The sequence below is a fragment of the Polypterus senegalus genome, chromosome 9 (genome assembly GCF_016835505.1).
Source record: "Polypterus senegalus isolate Bchr_013 chromosome 9, ASM1683550v1, whole genome shotgun sequence".
Classification (NCBI taxonomy): Eukaryota; Metazoa; Chordata; class Cladistia; order Polypteriformes; family Polypteridae; genus Polypterus; species Polypterus senegalus.
Window position 1 is genome coordinate 94,333,766 of NC_053162.1, and position 24,074 is coordinate 94,357,839.

The 24,074-nt window shown below is 34.7% G+C and overlaps 1 protein-coding gene and 1 long non-coding RNA gene across 2 annotated transcripts in view; one reads left to right on the forward strand and one right to left on the reverse strand.

The window, feature by feature from the left end:
* Positions 1 to 24,074, forward strand: part of cdh13 (cadherin 13, H-cadherin (heart)) — a 1,331,220-nt gene that overhangs the window by 22,877 nt on the left and 1,284,269 nt on the right. The gene's annotated exons all lie outside the window — the stretch shown is intronic.
* LOC120535564 lies at positions 16,288 to 22,677 on the reverse strand. The gene is made up of 2 exons (XR_005634919.1): positions 22,394 to 22,677; positions 16,288 to 16,936 (listed from the first exon to the last, which is right to left on the reverse strand). It is a non-coding gene; the product is annotated as an uncharacterized LOC120535564 (long non-coding RNA).

A 24,074-nucleotide genomic window follows, 5' to 3' on the forward strand; every position in this document is an offset into this window, starting at 1 on the left:
TTAATTGGATTAAGACATAAAGGTTATTACTTAATTAATTATGAGTAAAACAATCAGAACAAGCATTGTTTCCAAGTTACTGTAACTTTGTCAAAACATATGACAATGTAAATTGTACTGAAAATCTTCAACTAATTTTTGAGAACGGCATTTAGGAGGCATTTTACTGACTTTGAGAAGAGCCTAGCAAACTTTTTTTTCCAACTTCTCAGCACTCGCAGCTTGAATTGGAGCCATGCCGCTCTCTGTCTAGAGGCACACATTCATGAAAATCTGGGAACAGTAGTTTTGCACTTTCCAAGTCCTTTGAGGCACAGAAAAACTTCTTTCCATCTCAGTCACTCCTCAAAGCAGACATGCTGTTCGGCTACACAGAGGCTTACAAAAATCTTTCTTATTGAAAGCCAAACTGCAAAGCTGTACGCCTTTTTCCAAAAATAACACAAATTTTTAAAATGGAATAAAGGGATTTTTCATGTTAAATGCTGTGTATAGTGCCAAAGAGAGTTTCATAGAAGCGCACATACCAATCAGTGTGCTATCATGAGAACTGTTAAAATTACTTTACTGTACAGTTGACCGAGAATCTAACCAACTTTATCTGATACAAAGGTACTTCTGCATATGCTCTTTACAGTCAACTGCATGTCTAATTGCTTTCTGAAAATTAACAATTACAACACTCATGGCCAGGGCAGTGACTATGTGGAGCTTGCATATTTTGTTGTCAGTGTTTTGTTTGAATTTTCAGATTTTACTTATGTTTTCATAATTTTTATTTGCCTTTCAAGACAACAAAATATGTTCCAAAAACATTGTGTTGTCCATAAATACATTTCTTATTATATTTTAAGAGTAATAATGAAAATGACACATTTGTAGCAATAATAATAAAAAAAATCCACTTAACACCTTTCTATGGAGAACTTTAGTCCAAGATTCTTTGCAAGTGCATATTTTCATTCATTTTACAACTGGAAACAGAGGGGGATATGGAATTTTTCCTTTAGGCACTAAATTAAAATCCGTATTCTGTTCAGAAACAAATAAAGTTTAATCAAATAGGTAAAGGTTTTAAACAAAAATTATGCTGTGAATAGGTTAGATTAGCCCATAAAGGTGTAATGTCTTATTTCATAACATATTCAAACAGTGAAATGCTAAGTGACTGTGCTGTGTTCATAGTTGTCTAAATTATAACTTTTTCTTATCATTCATGATATTACACTTCCTAAAATGTTTGGTATATTTAAGTGTCTACTGACCAGTTTCTGTGTTACAGATTTTACATTAATTTAACAGACTGATAAAAATAGATCAAATGGGAAAAAGCAATGCGAATTAAGAACAAGAAATGTCTTCAGCCATTTTGTGAATAGTTGCTATTAACAATAATTTTGAACATCTATGAAGGGCTAGTAAAAGAATTCCATTTGTTGTACTATATAGTATCTACTGTATATGAAAATGAAAAAATAAGAGATGCACAATGAGGGTGCCAGGGAATAATTACTGGCAAATAAGAGCATTAGGGTTACCTGCTAATTCAATGAAATGTGATCAGTTTCAAGGGATACTGTAATTCTTATACATTTTTTTACTCTCCCAGTATGCTACTTGTTAACAGAAAAAACTGGAGTTTATTTAATGAGTGCTATAACATTATAACTGAAACAAAGTTTGGGTTCACCTTTAACTTTAGAAATGGTTTGTTCCTCTGTGCCTACACTCAGTGAGGAGTACAAAAATAAACTGAATTGAATTGTGCCAAAAGGCAAACAGGCAGGTCAAAAACCCCCAAAAAAGGAAAGGTTTGAGGGCCCTTACAGGAAAGTTTTACTGCTCAAATGTTGATCTTTGATGTTTCACAAGACTTAGTGATTCTAGTTTACGTTGCATTTAAGAATCAACTTTGTCACGGATGTTTCTTCTAAAATTCCTTAGGAGAAATAACTTTAGACAAAAAGGAGACGTGAGATACAACTGAGGTGAAAGAAGGCAAAATTGAGAATTTGCTTTGAAATATGTTATATTTTGTGAGATTTCTTTCTAGTTTTGTTGTAATCTCTTTCAAGACTTTATTTTCTTTACATATTACTAGACTGATGCCTTAATCCAAGATGACTTACAATATCTGAGTTATTATCAGTTATATTTCTTTTGCCAGGTTGGAGAACAGGCAGATGAAGTGATTTGCTTGTGGTCACATAGTGGGATCTGAACCCAAAACATCAGGGTTTCAAGTCCAACATCTTAACCATTATCCCTGCCTTTTCATCCAGAATGAACATGATCTAATTGGAGCACAGCAATATAAATTAAAGTAATTAACAGTATTATTCAAAAACAAGGAATACAGTTTTGTAATTATACTAAAGTGTTTTATTGCTACAAATAACTGTATGTACATTTCACCATACATTACTGAGCACACAATGCAAATACTTTCAAACTGCAAACAAATGTCAAGACACTGTTTGGAAAATCTGAGGGTATTGTGGTACATTGCTGAGATCTCAAGAGGAGACGCTTGTGTGAGACTATTGGGGTTATTTCTCCTCAGGAGAAAAATCTAAGATGTGGGAAACACAAGAAAATGTCTGTTTAATTTCTTTGTGATCTCATAGTTGTCAAGGAGAAATAAGAAAGATATTAAGGAGATCTCTTTATAGATTTTACATCCTAGTATTACAAAAAAAAGTCAAAAAGGGTGGAACTTCCATTTACCAAAATTAAAACAATCACAAAAGGCAATGGGCATCGAAAATAAGCAATATGCTGACAGCCATGCCACACTACAAAACGGTGTCAAAAATGAAAGCAAAAAGACTGTGATGTTATGGTATCAAAGAAGTAAGAGTAATTTAACAACATGAACTGCTGAAATGATGAAAAGAAAAATAATGAGTGAATGACAACAAAGCAATAAAGTAAAAAAACTTTTATTCACAGTAGTCCTTCACTTGGAATTAAAATTTCACTATAAGATTTCATTGCCATTTTGAGCATTCATGCACAGTTTGTATCAGGGTATTTCATTTTTAGTATTTAGCCAGTGACCTTAAATTGTTTCTAACATCCAAGATGGGCACTAAACAATGACGTTACTTGACATTACTTGATATGTTAGGCATAAATTGAGGTCTTGCACAGCTATACATTTGTCAGCTCTTCCAGTCATTTTGCTAAAGTAAGACTGTCACTTTTTTATTCTTTTTCTTAGTCATATTTGCTATGTCTCTACTTCAGAGTGTTCATTCATATTTTTTTTTGTGCTCTGGATTATTTGTTTTTTATTTTGTTTTTGTCTTTTATTTTTTTAGTAGTGCGGTATTTGTATAAATCAAGATTATGCAAAACAGGCAGGCATTCGCTCTACGTGCTCAGAACCAGGGGATGTATCAGGAATTTAGAAATAAAACTCTTATAGAGTTTTAATCTTTTTTTGTTGTTTGTTTGGTTTTGTCCTTATTGAGTTGTGCAGTTATGAGACCAACAGGTGTCACCTTTGCTATGATTCCATGTATCATTAGAGGGTAAAGCCACTTATACACGCACAGTATCAGAAAGGCATTGTCACATGGTCTTGGAAACCATCTTATATTAGGGTGAGCTGCATTTAGTAATATATAAATATTTTATATGTTATCAATTAATTGTTTCTTTTTTATTATCAAGATTGTTTTTGAATTAGAATCATTTTGACAAAGTTTTAACTCATTTTTCTGTAGTATTTGGATGCATCACTTGACCATAATTGTCTCATTATAAATATGATGTTGGTAACTTTGTGTTTTTGGTGAACAAGCAATGTCTTTGAATCTCTCAAGTATAACTAGCTTTAATTCTAAGTAAGTCAGGTTTTTGGTTTTAACCATCCTTTTGACTTTCACTTACAGTTTTCATTTGCCCTTAACTGTCCTAATTATGTCCATATCTAAATTTATCATCTTGTTGTCTTTTCTCGTATTACCACAGTCTTAGGACACTTACACATCTCATAACACATACTTAGTAATTATCCAAACTTTGTGAAAATGAGGAGAAATTTCAGTGCAAAAAAATGTAGGTTCTTTTGTGATTGAGATTGTTTTGCTCTTTTGGTTATTTTTGTGGTAAAATGTAATTTTATTTATTTATAATATATAATATAATTTTTTTATATGACATAATTATAATTATAATAATATTTTTATATGGTTTATAATACTGTATGGCTTGTGAAAGATTATTTTGTGTTTGAACTGTATTTGTCACTGACTGTGTGATCAAATTTTAATTTATTTCCATTTTGATCTCTTTTTCTTCTGCCAGAAATGTGAATATGAAAAGCAGGAACTTTTAGCTTTTCTGGCAGTACAAGTTTTTTTCCTATGTTTTGGGGGAAAATTCCGGTGACTTAGCATCAGGTTCCTACATTCCTGCTTGTAGGAACACCACCCCCATTCTGTTACTGATCTGTTGATGGAAAAACATTGTATACCTCAAAGAGCTGTACTAGAGAAGTTAATTGATCCTGGTCATTAGCCTCACTATTATCTGAAGGGTTTAGTTATTTAACTGAAGTGTATTAAGTTTGCATGTTGAAATCTGGTAAAATATGTGGAGTGTATCTGTGTGTTCATGTACAGTATGTGTGTTTGTCTCTAAATCTTAACAGGACTTGATTGGTTAAAAATTGCATCACATCACCTTGGATTAATGGTACTGTACTGTATTTTGCTTTTATTTAGCAGTTTCAACACAGGACACGGTTTCCTCCCTATTTTAAACTATGGTAATCTTCAAGTGCTGGCTGATCTATTTTTTTCATATGTGATACTTTATAAAATCAATGAAGTTTAAAAGTGATGATTATTAAATTTCAATTTCTAGCCATTTGGCTTTAAAAGCAATGGTAAATGTCTCCACATTTAAAGTTTAGTAAAAGAAAGTTCAACTGTTTTCGAGCACACTGAGTGAAAATTATATTTATTGAACTTAATAATTCTTAATTTATAAACTATATACATACGCATGTTTAATTTAATAGTAGTAAAGAGTACCATTAATATAAGTTGCATCACACCTGTCATGAAAATAAATATACAGAGAACAAAAACAGCTTCCACTGATTAAAAAATAATTAAACACTCAAAAAACTGGATTATGAAAGTTTAATTCTGGCATTCAAGTTGCTATTTGTTGGATATTAATATGAATTAAAATAAAGAATACTAATTATAGTCCAATTCTGGCTTAGTAAGTAATGGTTTTATATTACTGTTTTTCATATAGTTTAATTATTAAATCATGAAATTCTTATTCAATTATGCAAGTGATGAAATTAAACTGAAAACACCAATTCACTGTATTTTTTTAACCTTTAAGAATCTGAAAGTCAGCCTGTCATTTTTTACCCTACTTAGTCCTAAACAAGGGTGTAGGGGGTGCTGAAGCCTATCCCAGCTAGCACAGGGTGCAATTCAGGAACACAACCTGTGGCAGCAGTGCATCACAGGACAAACACACACACACACACACACACACACACACACACACACCCCTCCGCCACACACTGGGGCCAATTTAGTGTTGCCAATCCACCTAACTCACATGTCTTTGGGAGCAAACCAAAGCACCTGGGGGAAACCCACACAGACACAGGGATAACATGCAGAGTCCATGCAGGGAGGACCAGAGACGCAAACCCAGGTCTCCTTAACTGCGAGGTAGCAGTGTTACCACTCCACCACCATGCCGTCCCAAGTCAGCAATACTGAAAAATTATAATCATTCTTTTTTTTTTTTGCTTATTAACTTGCTGTACTTACCAAAATATGTTGGGCTGGTTTTTTGGCTCTGACAGTTTGATTTCTCTCTGTGTAAAACATTAATTTTATAATTTGCACTGTATCAATTAAGACTTGATGTTAAGTAGAAAACTAATTAAAAATATCGAATATAAAGCCATTCTTCCACAATATACATTAGTCATTTCAATATCCAACTATTAATCATTTTAGTTCTAACTTCAAAGAACCCATCTATTCATCCACATACAGTATTTAATCCTGGGGAGGTAAAGCCTAATCTAGCACAATTGGCAGAAGATGTAACTTCATAAAAGTTATTACAGTATGAAACTGATATATAATGTAATTTTAGGCAATTAAAAGCACATAGCATGTAGACAACAAATTATATTTCTATATTATTATATCAGAATGATAACAGAATGTTCACCAGGCTGTTGCCAGTTAATCAGTCATCTAAAATTGCTTAAAACATACATTTTGAAAGAGGTGCATATCACACCAAAAGTAAGCCTTGCAATACTTTGAGGCATTTAATCTTTAGGGAGGCGGGTTCTGTTTATCACATGTGTGTCTGACATGGTTTCAAGGGGAATTTGTCTTTGGGACCCCAAGCAGATACACATCGTTTTAACGAAAGACTTCTGTTGATTATTTGTGATGAATAAGCAGAACAGAATGCTTTTTGGCAACATTTCCTATCTGATAAATGGCTCATGATACATGAATTAACATATTATTCTAATGTATTGCATACAATGTGAGATGAAACAAGAACATATGATGAAAAGACATTCTTCTTATCACTACTGACAGATTTACTTTAATTTGGGTTATGTATCATTTATTTTGACTTAATGTGGATTTAAAATAATCTTTCTCAACCAAAATCATGTTCAGTGTTTTTGAAATCCTATCAAAGTTTTAATAGATTAGTAAACATTGAGAGCTGATATAGTGAAGCTGAACTGCTTGATAATGCAAACATTAGTAATGATAAAATGATTTCCCATGTTGCTATTTGCTGAATCCGATTAAATATTGAACGTTTGGAAAAGGATAACAAAGAAACGAATTGCACATTTTGACTTTGTCATGCATCCTCCTATCTAGTTTTTGCATCATTTCTTTTCCAGTACAGCACCACCAAGGCAGTACATGTTAAAAAAAATGTTGTGCTGGTAGTATAACATAGATTTTTATGAAATTTGCAATTAATAAGTAAGAACACAGTGTTAGACTTTCAATAAGTAAATCATTCTTGTAATACACCGTGGCTCTTTGAATAAATAATAACACACGTACTTTACTTACAATAAATGTATCTCTTCTATTCATTTCTTTACCAAGTAATTACTTATAATGTTTGTACTTCTACATCAGGTGAAATTTTGCATGGGCTCTTTTTGGAGGTATTAAATATTGTATTATTATGATGATGTATTGCCTGAATAGGCAGCTAAACCAAAGCTCATTTTCTTAAAAATATCACCAACAAAAGATGCTTTACCTGAAAGGTTATGTTTTACCCATAGTTTTGCTCATATTTCAAAAAAGCAATATGAAAGGTACAGCCCAATTAGGGCTTCACAAAGTATTAGCAAACCAAAAAAAGTTATAAAGATAAAACTCACAGAGTGGTAGAAAAATATCACACATACAGCATAATATAAATAAACTGTCACAACCTGTGAGCCACAGACTGGTGATGTCATTTTTTGAATTCTTTCTCTGCAAGAGTGTTAGTGTGCATCTATTTTTGGAGGTTTTTCATTTAAAAAACACAAAATAAATCAATGTAACAATCAATTGTGAATACTGTATTGCTTAGAGGGCTTTGAAAATAAAATACAGGAAGCATGCATTCTGGAAAACCTTTTTTTACTTTTTGTTGCTGTATGGATACTCTTTGAAGATTTCTTTTATCTTCCTGTAGATTTTTACTAAACTCTACCTCTAAAACACAATGTCTAACTTTATTTAACTTGATCATTTATTCAAAAACCACACCCTGTCTAGGTTAACCTTCATCCCAGGCACTGGTTCACCACATCCTTGAAATGAATAACCAAGTTATAAAATGGTTGGCTTATTTTTAGAGTCATTAGGTAACAAAACATAAAAATACCTATTTTAGTTTGAAATTCAGCTTTTGTTTTAAAATACTTTTTACTGGAATAAAAATCAAAGGCGCTTAATTTAAACTGTTAGTTAAATTCAGCATAATGCACACTTTAACCAATTAAAATTCTTTATGTATTATAAAGCACTATAAAGTATCCAGGAATAGTAATGCTAAGTGAGTCATGCAGTTAAGGTTTCAAATCCCATCTGTGCTTTTGCTCGTCTGGAGCACATAGAGCTCAAAGGGAGTATCAACCGACATAGACTGTATCTTTCCCAGAGGACAGAGAGGTAACATAACAGATTTGGACTGTTTTTAACTTAGCTGACATTCATGTGGCAATCAGTAGAGTCTGCAGGGATGCCTGAGGTCTGTGGGGCAGAAAATGTCTGACCAGTATCTGAAAGATATTTCTCAAATACAATTTAAGTAAAGAGCCTTTAAAGAAGGTTGAAAATCACAATGTTGATTAAAGCAACCACCTCTACTATGTTTAATGTAGAATCAATATAAGTAGCTTTAAAGTTTAATTGATGTCATTAATGTGCAGCACAGTGGTGAAGTGGTTATTGCTGCTGAACTCTAGAGTTGGATTTCTTGACTGGTCACAGTCTGTGAATAGTTTACAAATTCTTCTCTTGTTCCGATGGTTTTTTCTCCAGGTACTTTACTTTCCTCCCACATCCTAAAAACATGCAGAGTAAATTAACTGACACTAAATTGTCCTGGTATATATAACGGCCTACACACATTTGTTTACTGCCTTGTACTCTGTGCTGTAAGAATCGGTTTCAGTGCTTCATTCAAAGTCATTTAATGGGAAAAAAAAGATTTTTAAATATGGGTAGATTGTTTTAACAGGTTTTTATTTTTAAATTTTGATAAAAGATATATATATATAAAATCTTGTTCCTTAAATGATTAAAATTACCTAGGAAATAAACCATGTTCACAGGTTAAATGTCTTCAGTAAAGTTCCTCCTCTTTTTTATTCTGCTTGCTAAATTAACAAATTATGAAATGTTAAACCCTGTTGATTAATTTAAGCAAGCAAAATAAAAACAATTTAAGAAGCCAATAAAAACTTGGACTAGACTCTCTGTTATTAAGAAATACTAATCTATCAAAATCACTATCACAATGAGAAAATTCAAAAGAAATACGCTCTTAAGATAAAATATCTGATAAGAGCATATTCAAGACTGGACTAGATTAGAGGAAAATATGGTGCCATGACAAAACACATTTCATTCAAATTACATTTGGTTTGTTTTATAGTGTTCTTCACTGAATGCAGCCACATAGCACTGTGAAAAGTTCTCAGGAAAGACACAAGTATAAAATCAAAATAACATTCCCGTACCTATAAAGACAAGATTTGTTAAAACACACAGAAAACAAAGTGAAAACTGATTAACATACATGGAAACTAGCAAAGTTTGTCCATTATATTACATGTTGATCTATGGCCAGTTGACAATGGAGGAGAATACAACAATTACTCCAGTTAGTAACATCCCTGGAAAAAATAAAACTCTGGGGTGGTCCAATTGTAAGAGAGAAAATGAAAGACAAAATGAGACACAGTCACAGTCCTGTAGACCTTGGGTAACTAGCCGCCCACCCCTTCCTGGGTATTCCATAGCAGAGTCTGTGCAAATGCATGAATGAATTTATAAGTGTCCTGCATATTTAGAAAATACCTTAATTTCCCAAAAGAGATTGAACATACAGGTTTTAGACAGTTTTAGACAACATGATATTATCAAAGGCAATTGCTAAATTGTAAATTCAGTAAAATAAGTGGTAAGTCCAAATGTGATACAATATTGTTGCAGTCTGCATCATGCCCTCCAATAAACAACATTTTTGTTTTGATTTTCTGTATTCAGAGAAAAATAGTTTGCATGCATCAATCTCTTTATCTTACTTACACAATTAATTAGGGATACCATTGAAGTAATATATTTTGGTCTAAAAGAATGGTATAGTTGGGTGGCATCTGCATACAAGTGAAAATTAATGCTATATTTTCTGATAACAATTCCCAATGGAAGTATATAAAGTGAAAACAGTAAAGGTTTGAGTACTGAGCCATGCAGGACATCATATTTACCATAATGACATTGTACTGTCCACACATTTCTGCACTTACTTTTGCCTGAAGACCATGACAAAACAGTTCATCAGTTCTTAATCCATCCCACAAAATAGTTCTTACTGTATATTTCTGCACTATTTTTTTGCTGTTTAGTTTATGATATCAGGGACACCTGGAAGTGTGCTGAATAAGCAAGATACTGAGTATCAAAAGGATTACTGTAGGTGAAGAGAAATATGAAAACTGCCTATTTAAAAAAAGTACAGTTTAATGTTCCTAGACAAGTGGAAAAAGCTAGGATGGAAAAGAAAAGAATTATGCTTTGATAAAACTACTGTAGAATTTTGAATATTGCTGGACTAAAAAGTTAATCAAGCATTTCAGTTTCACTTTTTTTACATTTATATTTTCAATAACATTTTTATAATATATAGTGTACTTCCTATTGATTGATAATATCCATCCATCCATCCATCCATTTTCCAACCCGCTGAATCCGAATAGGGTCACGGGGGTCTGCCGGAGCCAATCCCAGCCAACACAGGAAACAATCCTGGGCAGGGTGCCAACCCACCGCAGGACACACACAAACACACCCACACACCAAGCACACACTAGGGCCAATTTAGAATCGCCAATCCACCTAACCTGCATGTCTTTGGATTGTGGGAGGAAACCGGAGTGCCCGGAGGAAACCCACGCAGACACGGGAGAACATGCAAACTCCACGCAGGGAGGACCCGGGAAGCGAACCCGGGTCTCCTAACTGCGAGGCAGCAGCGCTACCACTGCGCCACCGTGCCGCCCGATTGATAATATTTACAATATAATTTAAATAAAATCTTACAGGAGACACACAGAAATATATCTATGTGTCTTATATACCTTATAGAGCCAGTATGTTAGCTTCAGATATACACCCAATCACTACTGTATTTATGTGGAGTTTACACAATCTCCTCCTGTCTGCATGAGTTTTTCTGTGTTTACTCTTATTTTCCTCTCACATCCTAAAATACTGCGTGTTTGATTAATTGACAATTTTAAACTGCCTCTGTGTGATTGTGGGCATTTGAGTGATTGAATTGACACCCCATCGAAAGGATGCCACTATTTCATGCCTAAAGCTGCTTGGATAGGATCATGTCTCCACTGCATGCCTTAGTTGAAGTAAGCATTTTGAAGCAAGTATGTTATGGTGATGCAGGAATACTGAAGTACTTCATCACATCTCCAGGTGTCTGGGTTTAAATCTAGTCCAAAGATTTTCTGTCTAGGTTAAATGTGTTTCAGTATGTTACAGTATGTTATGCTTTATTTTTATGCCCTCAGCTGTGGAGCTATAAATAAATAGTACATTAAGCTACGTGCTAAATTAAGGCAGGCTAGCAGATGAGGAAAGGAAAAAAAAGCTTCCATGTGCAGAGGTCAAAAGAAAAAAAAAAAAACAGAGGGGTTTGAGAAGATGTCAAAATTGCTGGCTGTCCAGCTCTTATCTAGTCTTTTACTAGTATAAAGGACATCTGATACTGAATCAGTCTCCCATCCACTCAGGGGCCTCATTTCAAGGCCAAGATGGACAATCTAATCAAAACAGAAGAGGTGTCAAGTGCCATCCAAGCACAGCAAAAGTAGAAGGAGAATGAAGCAGATTTAATAACAACCTAAATGAACAAGAGTGGCATTATATTGACTAACCTCTTGCATTAAAGATGCCTGTAATTACAGATGTTCAACAAAGATATTGACAGATTATTTGAGTACCAGAAGGGCCAGAGCAGACCGTACTTAAGGAAACTCAGGTCTTTGGATGTATGCTGCTAAAAATGTTCTGTTACTCCACAGAGGCCAGTGTGTTGTTCTATTCTGCACTCATTTGGGGAAGCAGCTCTAAAGGCACACAATGCTTCAAGAAAGCCTTTTCCATCACTGGGCTAACCTTGGACACCCTGGAAGTTGTAGTGGAAAATAGAATGGTGGCAAAATTGGGTGCCAACATTAAAAATTCCCTCCATCTCCTCTAGAAGGTGCCATTGTGGGGCTCTTTTGGCCACAGGCTCATTCCACCACAGTGTGCTAAGAAACACCTCTGGGGGTCTTTTCTGCCCACTGCTATCAGCTTTCACCTAATGCTGATAATCTTTAAGTCTATTTTGCAATTTTAAGTTAATTTTCCTGTTTTTGCATAATATGCATTACGTATTGATTGATTGAATTATATTATTTGTATTTATTTTATTAATCTATATCCTGGTTTTCTATGTTTATGGTGCTCTATGCATCTATATTTCCTCTTGGGAATAATATAATTTATCTTATCTAATTTAAAAAATGATTTAATAAATTATTGATTGGTTGATTACACTAATCATATATTATTATTATTATTATTATTGTTGTTGTTGTTAATTGAAGACTGTTATTTAATTACCAAGGACCAGGGTGGCACAAAAACAAAATTTAATGTCGACTGATCTGTAATTACCCAGATTTAGCTCAAGAAATCTCACATAAATGACAAGTCATTGTTCCGCCTGGGATATATCTATGTGGAATTTGAATGCCCTTCTTGTGTCTGTATTGATTTTCTAATGCTTCACTCACACTGGATTAATTGAGAGCTTTAAACTGGCTCTGTATGACTGAGTGTGGATGTATAACTGAGTATAACTTGTGAGGGATTGGCATTTTGTCTGTTTGCTTCCTGTATCGCACCTGATGTGGTCAGTATATTAGACAAAAATAAATAAATGTTTTATTTTTCTGAATATGAATCAACTGATTTTTTTCATGTGAAACATTGCCACTAATAGACATGGCATCTGCTGAAGTCTTAATAATGCAAAAAGCTATAGGATTGATATATATTTTGCTTTTTTCAATCATATTGTTCCAATATGGTGTAATAACATCTCTAAATCAAAAGTTTTTTGTGGACTTTGTCAGGTTTTGCTGAAAGTGTGATAACAGAGGTGCCTAAACTAAACCAGCAGGGCATTTCCGTTGACGTTTGAGAAACAGTGACTGTTCATTGTGATTTTATTTTATTTTTGATGTTCTCAGCTGCATATGAACTCCTACTGAGTCCTCAGGATTATTTAAAACATAAGGAAAATAAGAAAATCTCTGAATTAAGTGAAAGAGCTGCCATTTATGAATCAAAAATGGTTTTGTTACCCTACTACCCAAAGGCTTTCAGTAGTGCATAATGGCACAGCTATTACCAGCTTTACCATTAATGACAAATTTCTTCCTTTTCCTGCCTCGATGTTCAATCCATCAAAACTATATAATTAAATAGTTCTGCAACAAGCTATTTTAATGTCAGCAAGTGTTGACTCTTACTTCTTGCTTCAGCTGAAAAGTGTTTTTTTAATATTCAACAAAAAGAAAAAAGGAACTATCATTAACAAAATTTAAGAAACACGACAAGTATGCTTTGCCCGATGTTTAACTTGTCAGTTTTTTCCAATCTCATCTGTCATATCCCTGCCATTTACCAAAGTAATTTTTGCAACAGTTAATCTGTTGGAGTAATTCAACAGAAAAAAAACCTAAGAAAGAGAATAAATGTTAAACTGAGTTACAAGAGAAACAAACCTTATAGTTAAATCTTCTGCATATTGCCTTTCACAGTAGACCTAAAACTGAATAAGTAAAAATAAAACATAGTGAACAAATAAATTGGAATTGACATTAATTGTTTAGCTTACAGTATAAGACTACAATGGACAAAGCGTCTTGAAATACTTCAGGGGTGAAAGTAGCTGGAAGAGGACACCTCTTGATCTTGTTACATACACAATTTAAATTTGTTACTTGTACATTATGTAAGACCTCTTGGGATTAACACGGTTTAGAATGTGTTTAATAAGTACTGCATTGGGTGCCAGAGTTTGTGACTACTAATATTTGGATAGCAGATTTTGCTATCTAATCCTGATTAGCACCTTCATGAGATATAAAATGAATATGTACCACCCAATACTTTGTGGTTTAGTCTGACAGTTTAACTATCAGACTGTATAATATAATCTACCACAAAATAACCATGTGCAAAAAGTGGCTATCTGTATGTGCTGTCAGATTTGTGTTCATTGGATTTTAACATCTATCTGATTATCTGGTAGGGCAGTTTAGCAGCATAGCCAGTTGCGATGAAATCTTACAGTAAATGGATAAATAATCTGTTTGCTGATTGAAAAGAATTTAGTTGGAATTTTAGTCTCCTTCTGTCATCTACAGTTATGCTGCTGGATTGAATGGCAGTGCTGAATATGCCAGGTGCTGGTGAGCGTTTCTTGATGTGAGCAGATGTTCTATCTGTAATTACCTGCTCTTCTGCTCGATGCTTTTGGGATAGACTCTGATACTGTGAGAAAGAATTTGTCTACATCACCCAAATATCATTTTTGGAGATGGTGTGCCCCCCAATAATGGTGCTGAAGATGGGTCTATCCCAAAGAGACTGACAGGTAGGACTCCACAGGGCAGCAAAAACATCTTGTTATATGACTTTGACAAGAAACTTGGACGTGTGCAGATATGACTCATCTAGAGTAGCAGGCAGAACTAAGGTGCCCTAGTGGTGAAAATTTAAACTTATCTCCAGAAAGAAGAAAGTCATAATAATAAGGAACTGAGTTATTTGGGAGACTACAAGGAGTCTCATATAGACCACTGCCTTTCCAATTCAGTGGTGGAAGAGCCCCTTTACACGGGGAGAATCTTTGAGTTAGAGAAAGGGTGTATCTTGTTGTGTCACTGTGCACTCATGGACAACACTGTAAGTTCTGCAGGACAGATACAAGGGACATTCATAAAGTTTCTGCACTCTTTTTTTTTAATTCTGTTTATTAAGAATTGCAAAAACAAATTACATCACTTTCCTACATAGTCACCTTCTGTTGCAATGCAATTTTCCCAGTCACATGACACTCGCATACATGAACAATTACTATTCCTTTCGCCTTCACTTTTTGAATGTCCCTCTTATATAAAATACTGTGAAATGGCATGCTGTACCTGTTGAAGATTCTACCTATGCCCTGTGTCAATGAAAATATGAAATTTAAATACATTGATTAAATGGCAATGTGAGATTTAAAGGATTTATAAAGCATTCTTGACAAACTGGTGCTCTATCACAGACTGTTTAACCCTTTAATATCTGCCCTATTGTTTTGGGTCCACTGGCAGGACTAAACAATAATGCAAAATTTCTTGCAATCTTCATAAAATCATTCATTTTCGTATTGCTATATTCAAAGTATAGGGTTATGGCATTACAATATGCCACACTGCAAAACCTAATCCTACATTTGTAATGTTTTTTTTTCTTTCCTCAAAAATTGACAAGTTGCTGTATCACAGCATCACCAGACCCCAACTCAAAATTTTTTGATAATGTTTATAAACCTTCTAACAATTGATGTTGTACTCCACACACTATAATTTCATTAGCATCTATATATATTCTGATGGAGTATGATCTGACCATCAAAACAGACCATGGGTCTTTAATAACGGAAATATATGCCATATATAATTATATGAGAACTGTAAAAGCAGAGAAAAAATATCCTATTATTTGGGCTGTTTGTGCTCCTGACACATTCTGTGACACTTTTATGGTGTTTGGAAGCTTATTACAACAACAAGAGAACTAAGAATAATATTCAAAGTGTGTTTTTTGGTAAAAAAAAAAAAATTACAAAAATGTACAACTTATTCTACTGCATCATTTGTGTACAACATAACTAATGCTCCAGGTTTAAAACTTCTAAAAGAGAAATGTCTGATCTTCATTTTGAGGTGTAGAAAAAAGATAAAAATGAGACTGACTTTAAAGAGTTAAACTAGAGAATGAAGGCACTGGAATATTAGTGCAAGTGAAGTTTAACAGTTCAGATCTCTTATTTGAAGGCAATGTTAGGAAATATATGTAAAGATTAGAAAATTGACAACAAAAATTATAACATCCTAGAAGCTGCCTCTTTAAATAAAAAAAAATATATTAAGCATACAATAGTCAAACTGGAGTTGTTTATAAATGTAGAAAAATGTAGCATGTATGATTATATCATATGGCAAATGAAAGAACAAAACGTAAAGAAAATCAGATGAATGCAACAAACAGCAGATGATATAGGTCATTTCATGAAAGCCAGAGAAGAAGTGGATGGATCATAAATTAAGAGAACTTAATTAAGGAAGAATTTAAAGTAGAATTAGGCTAAAATAGAAAGCTACAAAGACCGGGGTACTTTATTTGGTGTGTGTTTATACACACTTTAATGAAAATATATTGACAATAATGAGCAATTTACTCTCTTTACAAACTTGTTTAATGAATACAATGCTGGGTTAGAGGGTGCTGGAACTTTGTGTCTAAAGCTGAACCCATCACTGCATGAGGTTGAAATCTGTCACAGCAAGAAATGCTTATTAACAATCTTTGATAACTCAAACAGATCAGATGTCTCAATCAACCAAAGTGTAGGATTCAGGAATATGAGCTATAACAAACTGAACAGAGAAGAGATAAAATGTTGAGGCCTAAGGTGGTAATAATATCGAGCAGATTTCTGTAGGAAAAAAATCAGAACAAAAGAAAATTGCATAGGACTATCAGTAGATTTCCCTTTGCGGAGATAATGCTTGGAATTCAAGCAAGACTATCTTCCTCTGGAACAGATTTGGTAATTTTGGCAAATTTGTTTAAATAGGGCTTAGACCAGAAGGGGCAGGAGATCGGGCATGTGGACAGAAGTGACATCAGTGGTTGTCAGTGGTCTTCTTCTCCTTCATTCTATAAAGAGATGTAGTTATGACTGTCACCCTCCCCCTAGGTGTTTTTTCCTGGAGAGGAACCATAAAATACTCCTGCATCTTGTGTGTAGGACAGGGTGGAAACTGTAAAATAAAAGGAAAATTCATAGCATGAGCAGGAATTTGAACCAAGTGCTCTGAATGTGTAAGGCAACAGTATTGACCATGATGCCAAACTGGCAAAAGTTAACTTTTGAGGAATGTCAAACAAGTTACAAAATGTACTTGTGGCATAACATTTAAGTGCATTTGGCAACTTAATTAACCATTATGAAATCTGGAGCATTTCTCATTTTTAAGCTACTTCATCCAAGAGTCAGTTAACATATTTTTGTTTACAAAATATTTTTGTAACAATGAGTCATAATCAAAAATAACAGTGATAATAAATTGCAACAACATGTGGAATTAGGCTACATTAAACACATGTTTTAGCAGTACTTTACAATGTCATCTTTATATATATAAAATCCAACATCTGTTTGTCTGTCTGTCCATTTTTCATGAGAGAACTACTACAGGTTTTTTTCTATAATCTGCTTGAACATTCCAGTTGATTTTTGCCACTTATCCAACTGCGTTAGGTATTATACTGTAGTTTGATTGAGGCATAGATTTATTTGTGCATATCCATGACACAAGCTGCAGGCTGAGGGGAGGGAGAGGCAAGACCTCAAGAGTAGGGAGCTGGGCAAGGCCCTCCTCACTCATGTGCCAGCCTCCTTTTGAGTCGCTGTACCTCTCGCCACATGTTGGAGTGTACCTTGCCTCCGCTTAGCTAGCGATACCTGTTTGTTCAACAGACATTATCATCTATAGACTGTTAAAGAGTAATGTTTGACATTTTTGACAGATCACAGCTACATGTGTTTCAGAGGGTACCTGCTCATTGGCAGAGATATCACAGCCACATGCTATTCTCCCCACGCAAAGGATGCTCTACTGTATGAGATGAACACGATCAGATACAGTGCCAAAGTTTGAAGCATGCCTACCTTCCGCTTGGCCAGAGATACTTTGCCAACCTTTTACATTTTTGGCTAAGAGATCATAGCTACATTTTCGCCCCTGAGAGCAAAACCAAAAATATTGTATATCAAGAGGCCCTCAGATATGAAAGCTATCAATATAAATTCTTCTTAATAAAAATTGTTACATTTTTAAAAAAAATTTTATTGATTTTTAAAATTTGTTCTGTTTCACTACTATGTGGGCGGAGCCGTGGTGAACAGCTAGTTTAATTTTAAATGTAGCCTAAATAGGCTTTCTTACATAGCAGATTCTAATTCAATTGATGTAAAAATATCATTGATTGATGATGTGAGTTAGCAGTGGTGGATCAGTAACTGCTGTTCAGTTTTCTTAAATATAACATTTTTGGAAGTATACCATATACTTAGCAATATGTGCATCATATCGCTAAGAAACTCTTTAAGCATGCAAAAACTGTAATCCTCGTGTGTCCCTGTTATTTGCACCACAGTCAGCCTCTTTGTGCACTGCAGCAACTGTGTACCACAGCTTGATCCTTGTTGCATACCCAGTGACTCCAGTCTTCTGCCTGCAAATCAACACCATGTCCCTTTCTAAATTTATATCATTTAGGGAACCTGAACCTTTCTGGTGTAATTAATTAGTTTAAACACCATATAGCTTGGGGTGGTTAACTCAGTTTTTTACAATAATAATAATAATAATTTGTTGATAATATTAGTTCAATCAGTTCAGTCCTACAAATGCGTACATAATTGCTTTCCTCCTTCATTCTTCTCTTTTTTGTTGTACTTTTATGGTTAACTTACCTAAAGTAGATGGAGAAGGGTGCTGCTGTATGAGCTGCTTGTGTGCAAGTGCGCCTTTTCCTTGGCGTTATAGTAGGGATCAGAGAGGCTCGTGGATGTGTAAAAAAGGGAATTTTATGAAATATGCAAGTTGGTTAAACTGTTGTCAAGGTAAAATTGAACAGTAAACTAATTTGTGGTTAAAGCTGAGCAGAATGTTTCTCTGTTTTAAGATGGACGAGTTCACAGATTTCCCAATGCCTTTAAATGGGAGATTTTGAAATTCTGGAACATTGAATAGTACAATCTGTTTGATATATATCAATAAAAACATATCAATCTGGGCATATTACACAGAAGAATAAGTGTTCCAAATTTGAACAAAATTGTTTCACGTGGAACTGACTTGTTTCATTCAGACAGACAGATGGACAGGGACACAGTTGAACAAACAGACAGACATGGCTATCTCCAGCAGGTATGTCTCACATTATATGCAAATTTACCTAAAAAGATAGCTTACACTGAGATGCCTTAGTGATGGCACACTTTAGTAACAATAATGTAATCTGTGAAAGTTAATGGAACACAAGACAATGAAGCCATGAATATGCTATGCATATGTAAATACCAACAAGAGGAAAATTTGACACAAGGGAACATTATGTAAATTTTATAGTAGTGGAAATCAGTTATTATTAATAGAAATTAGTGATTATTCCATTACAAATTGCAATGAACCAGAGTAGATCCTGGCAGCACTGGGAAAACAGACATAAACAAGACTTCAGCGATGGTTGTTGTGCCATGAGCTAGCACATTTAATTATGACATTAAACTTCCAGTGAAGTAATGGCTTTGTAGTACAGGTTTTTCTGTTGATGCCCCAAATCTGATGATATCTAGTGATTAGATTTAATTGTGTGCCGGAAGGACTGGAAGACAGGTATGAATTGATGACTCATCTGGCTGAATGTGGTCTTTTTGGCTGGAATTAGATACAGGCCTCTAAAGTGGTGGGGGCACCAAGCCTCATTCGTAATGGTCAGATTGTTTAAGTAGCCTCTGGGCTATCCTGAATAAAAATGGAAATATGATCTTACTCCTCCTCCAGGATAATACACTGTCACCTAATGCACTTGTTTAAAGACAACATGGTAAAATCGCCCTCAGACTAGGACATATTGGTACTGTATAGGCCAAGAAGTGTTTCAAACTCCTACAGATCTTCCTAGCTCACTTTCTATTTTCTTAACAGAGGATTAGGCAACTGTGGCACTTGCTGGCTTCAATATCCTCAGTCATTCTTGGGAGGACATTTCAGATAGCACTTTACTGTCCCCAAGCCATTACTCTTCTGAAGCTATATGAATTCACTGATGGCATATTGTTCTATGTGGGACTATGGTTTACTGGACTAGACTTTAATGGACTCCATCTCTGTACGGTGCAACCATTTTTCTCTGGCAATCCCTTACCTGTTATAACAATTGTAGATGAGAATGAAATGGAGACAACTTTGTGGATAAAGTGCTCTAAATGGCCAATAAAATAATAAGAAAATAAACTCTGGAAAGGACAGCACACAAAACATTGCCAGAATTTTAGCTATAAGGCTGCCAGGATTAGAGGACATATGTTTCTGCAATAATTATTCCCAGGCCACATAGATAGGGAAGAAAGTGAAGGAACCCAGTCTAGGAGGTGAACCCAGATAGTTCACTTCCAATGTGCATTACCCCCTTTTGTGTATTATGGTGACTATATATTCGCAGAAATGTGACATTGCATTGTCGTTAAACAGATTTATCACTCACACTGCTACAGCCTTATTTGGGTGGTGCTTTTCTACAAAATGTGCACTCTTTCCCACATTTTACACATCTACCTAATCTAGTACAGTTATTAAAGAATAGTCACTACACTTGGACACAAAATAAAAAAATGCTTTATGCACACACATGTGGTCACAAGGCTATAGTAAACAGTACACACTGGTATGGATGTTGACTTTATGAGTGAGGCACGCCGTCTGAGACCGAGCATTGGAGATGATTACCCACAATCCCACAGTGAGAGAGAGAGAACCACCATTGTCTCAGTTGTGATCACATAATGCTCGGCAGATAATGCGTATACGTACTACTCATATTGCAAGACCTGCCTCGTTTATCAAGTTAAAATATATTAAAACTTTTGCTCGTCTTGCAGAACACTTGCAGACCAAGTTACTTGAAATCCAAGGTTTTGCTGTATTGTGATTTATGATTTAAGTGTGTACTGAGGTTTAAAATTACAGGAAAACCTAATATAAGGCTGTCCAAGGGAGTTCTAGGAGAAGAGCCCTCGCAAGTCCAGTTGGTAGGCCTGACCTTAGAAGTGATCCCTGTCTTTGTCTTAATGGCTACCTCATACCTGAACTCCAATAAAATTAGAGTCAGAATGTTTTTAGAATACAATACAATACATTTTATTTTTGTATAGCCCAAAATCACACAGGAAGTGCCGCAATGGGCTTTAACGGGCCCTGCCTCTTGACAGCCCCCCAGCCTTGACTCTCTAAGAAGACAAGGAAAAACTCCCAAATAAAACATGTAGGGCAAAATTGAAGAAACCTCGGGAAAGGCAGTTCAAAGAGAGACCCCTTTCCAGGTAGGTTGGGCATGCAGTGGGTGTCAAAAGAAGGGGGTCAATACAATACAATACACAAAACAGAACAAATCCTCAATACAGTATTAAAGTAAAAATTTTAGAAGCACGGAGCAGAATTTAACAGTAGATGATATCATATAATAAGATTTGGATATTTTTAGAGTCCTGGAGACCTCATCCATCAAGCTGCCTCCCTCATTTGGCCATTCCACAGCTGAAACAGTGCTGGGCCAGCCAATTCGATGAAAGGACCCCTCTTTCCCAGGATTCCTGCAATCCTACATCAGGGATGACTTTACCATAGGCAGGCAAAACAACTTGGGAGGTGGGCCATGGCACGAAGTGCCACATTTGAGTACAAGAACAAGGATTACTCCTTTCTTTGTCTATTTGTTTATAATAAAAATACACGTCATGTGTACTACCTAGGACTACTTGGCAACAACTTAACAGTGCTTATATTCCACACAATACATGCTGTATATTAAACTATGATCAAAAGGTTTTTGAATTATATTTCTGTTTTCTGAACTGATTTTACTGTACTGAGACAATCAGGCAAGATTGCCACAAAATGTGTTCTATATGGTAAATATCATTCTAGTACTCTAAGAATGATGTATTTTTTACAAGCAAGTTTTATGGATCAGTGTAAGTTTTGAAGAAGACAAATCTTAGAATCCAGTAGGTGTAACCTAGGAAAAAATTAAAAGTTCCAGTTAGTGTTTTAACAATGTTGTAAATCTTTGAGACAGTAGGTTTCCCATGAGAGGAAAACTATAAAAGAACACCATGCTTGAAATAAAGAAGGCCTTATATAGACCCTGAGTAGGTGACCTTAGCAGTGCATTCCAACAATGTGTGCTGCCATATGTTTGACATCAGATACAAATCAAGCCTTCTCTGCGAGCCACCAATAGTAGTGCTTCTATTTTTAGTGGGATAGGAGTTAATGATATGCTGCAGCAAGTGTTACTCAACTTAGAGCAGGTGTTCACTAACCCTTGTCTATCCTGACATTGAATCAGAAACTATTTTTATTTAATAAATTATTGTCTCAAATAATAGTATTTTTTCCAAATTAATATATGACATAAATTCCAAATACCTTCCGCAATACACATGCAAATGTAGGAAGTATCCTGGGTTGTGGTAATATCTGGAAAAGCATCAGAGAAACTCAATGAGCTGGCAGCTGGCAGGCTGTTTTTTTTTAGTAGGATGTCCTTTTTCCCTCCATCTAGCAAAGAAATTTCACCCATTCCCCTGCTGATTCTAAAGTTGGAAGCATAAAATTAAGCAGAAGAAACTAGCTGTCATCTCAGCTGCTGAACTGCTGCTCTTCGAATGCTAAGCCATTTGTACAGCCTTCTTTGATCCTCTCAGTCTGAGATGAATCCAGGCATTTTGCTGACCTGTGCCAGGCAGTTCTGCCTATTACAAATCATGTGATCCATCTGCAACTCCTGAGGCGTGTCCCATTAAAATTTCTATTTCTGATATCTTGAATAATTTTACTCTTTGATTTAAATAAGCAGTTCAAAACAAGTGGGTTACCAAAGTCCCCTAAGTGTGACAGAGCAGAGTCTTGTGCCACTTGAAAGACACAGGATAGTTAAGCTAATGTCATTGCTGTTATGTTCTAAATGTCTTGTCAGTTAATTTAATTGTTAGTAGAAAGAGTGAAAAATTTTGACATTAGCTTGCAGCAAATCAAGTTTCAAAACGTTTAAAATTCATCTTGCATTTTTAATGGAATTTACTAAAACTTTTCAAATTAACAGATAAATATGACAGTTCCAAAAATAGCAGACAAGAAAAACTGAAATAAATATGTCTGATACTATATGTTTCTGTATATGCTTGAAACTCCATGATATTTTCTTCCTCACCATCATTTTACATCTGACTTTTAGTTTCAGACTTTACAGACTCACCAACAGATATCATTCGTAAGAGCAACAAAATGCTTTCATCACGTGTATCCATTAATACTATTTGAATACATTTAATCCACCTCAGAGAAGTGGGGTATAGCTTATTAATAGTTTACCATTAGAGTCATAGTGTCCCCCATTTTTTTTTTATAAAACTTGTCACCCTTGGAAGGACATTTGGAAAAGTATGCTGCACATTAATTTTAACTGTTAAAGGGGACAGAAGTATTGAACAACAAAAAAAAGAAATTTCTGAATGAAGCCACAATGTTGCAGTATATATTTAAAAATGTTTTTGCCGCCATTGTTTAATGAACAAAAGTTTTGGGACATTTTGTAGTGGATACTGAATTTCTTTGCGGTCTTCTAATCTAGTGGTTCCCAAGTTGAGTCCTGGAGGACCACTGTGGCTGTAGGTTTTCATGCCAACCAACTTTACTTTTAATTTGACTCCTCGTTTAATTAAACAAGTTGCTATTTCCCAGTCCCTAAGTTTATATAAAAAAAAAACTAAACTTCTGCATTTTATTTCGGTATGTTACATGGATATATTTTAATGTTTTTATCTTTATTTTTAAGATTTTCATCATGTTTTTGCATGTGCTGAGCCATCATTTGTTTCTGAGCACACTAGTGAATGTGATACACAAGTAGCTGCAGCCTTTCACCATGCCGTATTCTCTGCCCTAGTGTCTAATTTATTCATTGTTAGCAGACATTGTTAAAATACTGTACAATTAAGGGAGCAAAAAAGGCAATTTAATAGGAAAATGGCAAAACCTCAGATGTTTGTATATTTATTATAAAATGTAAAACTCACATTACTTTGCTTTTTTGAATGCAGAATAAGAG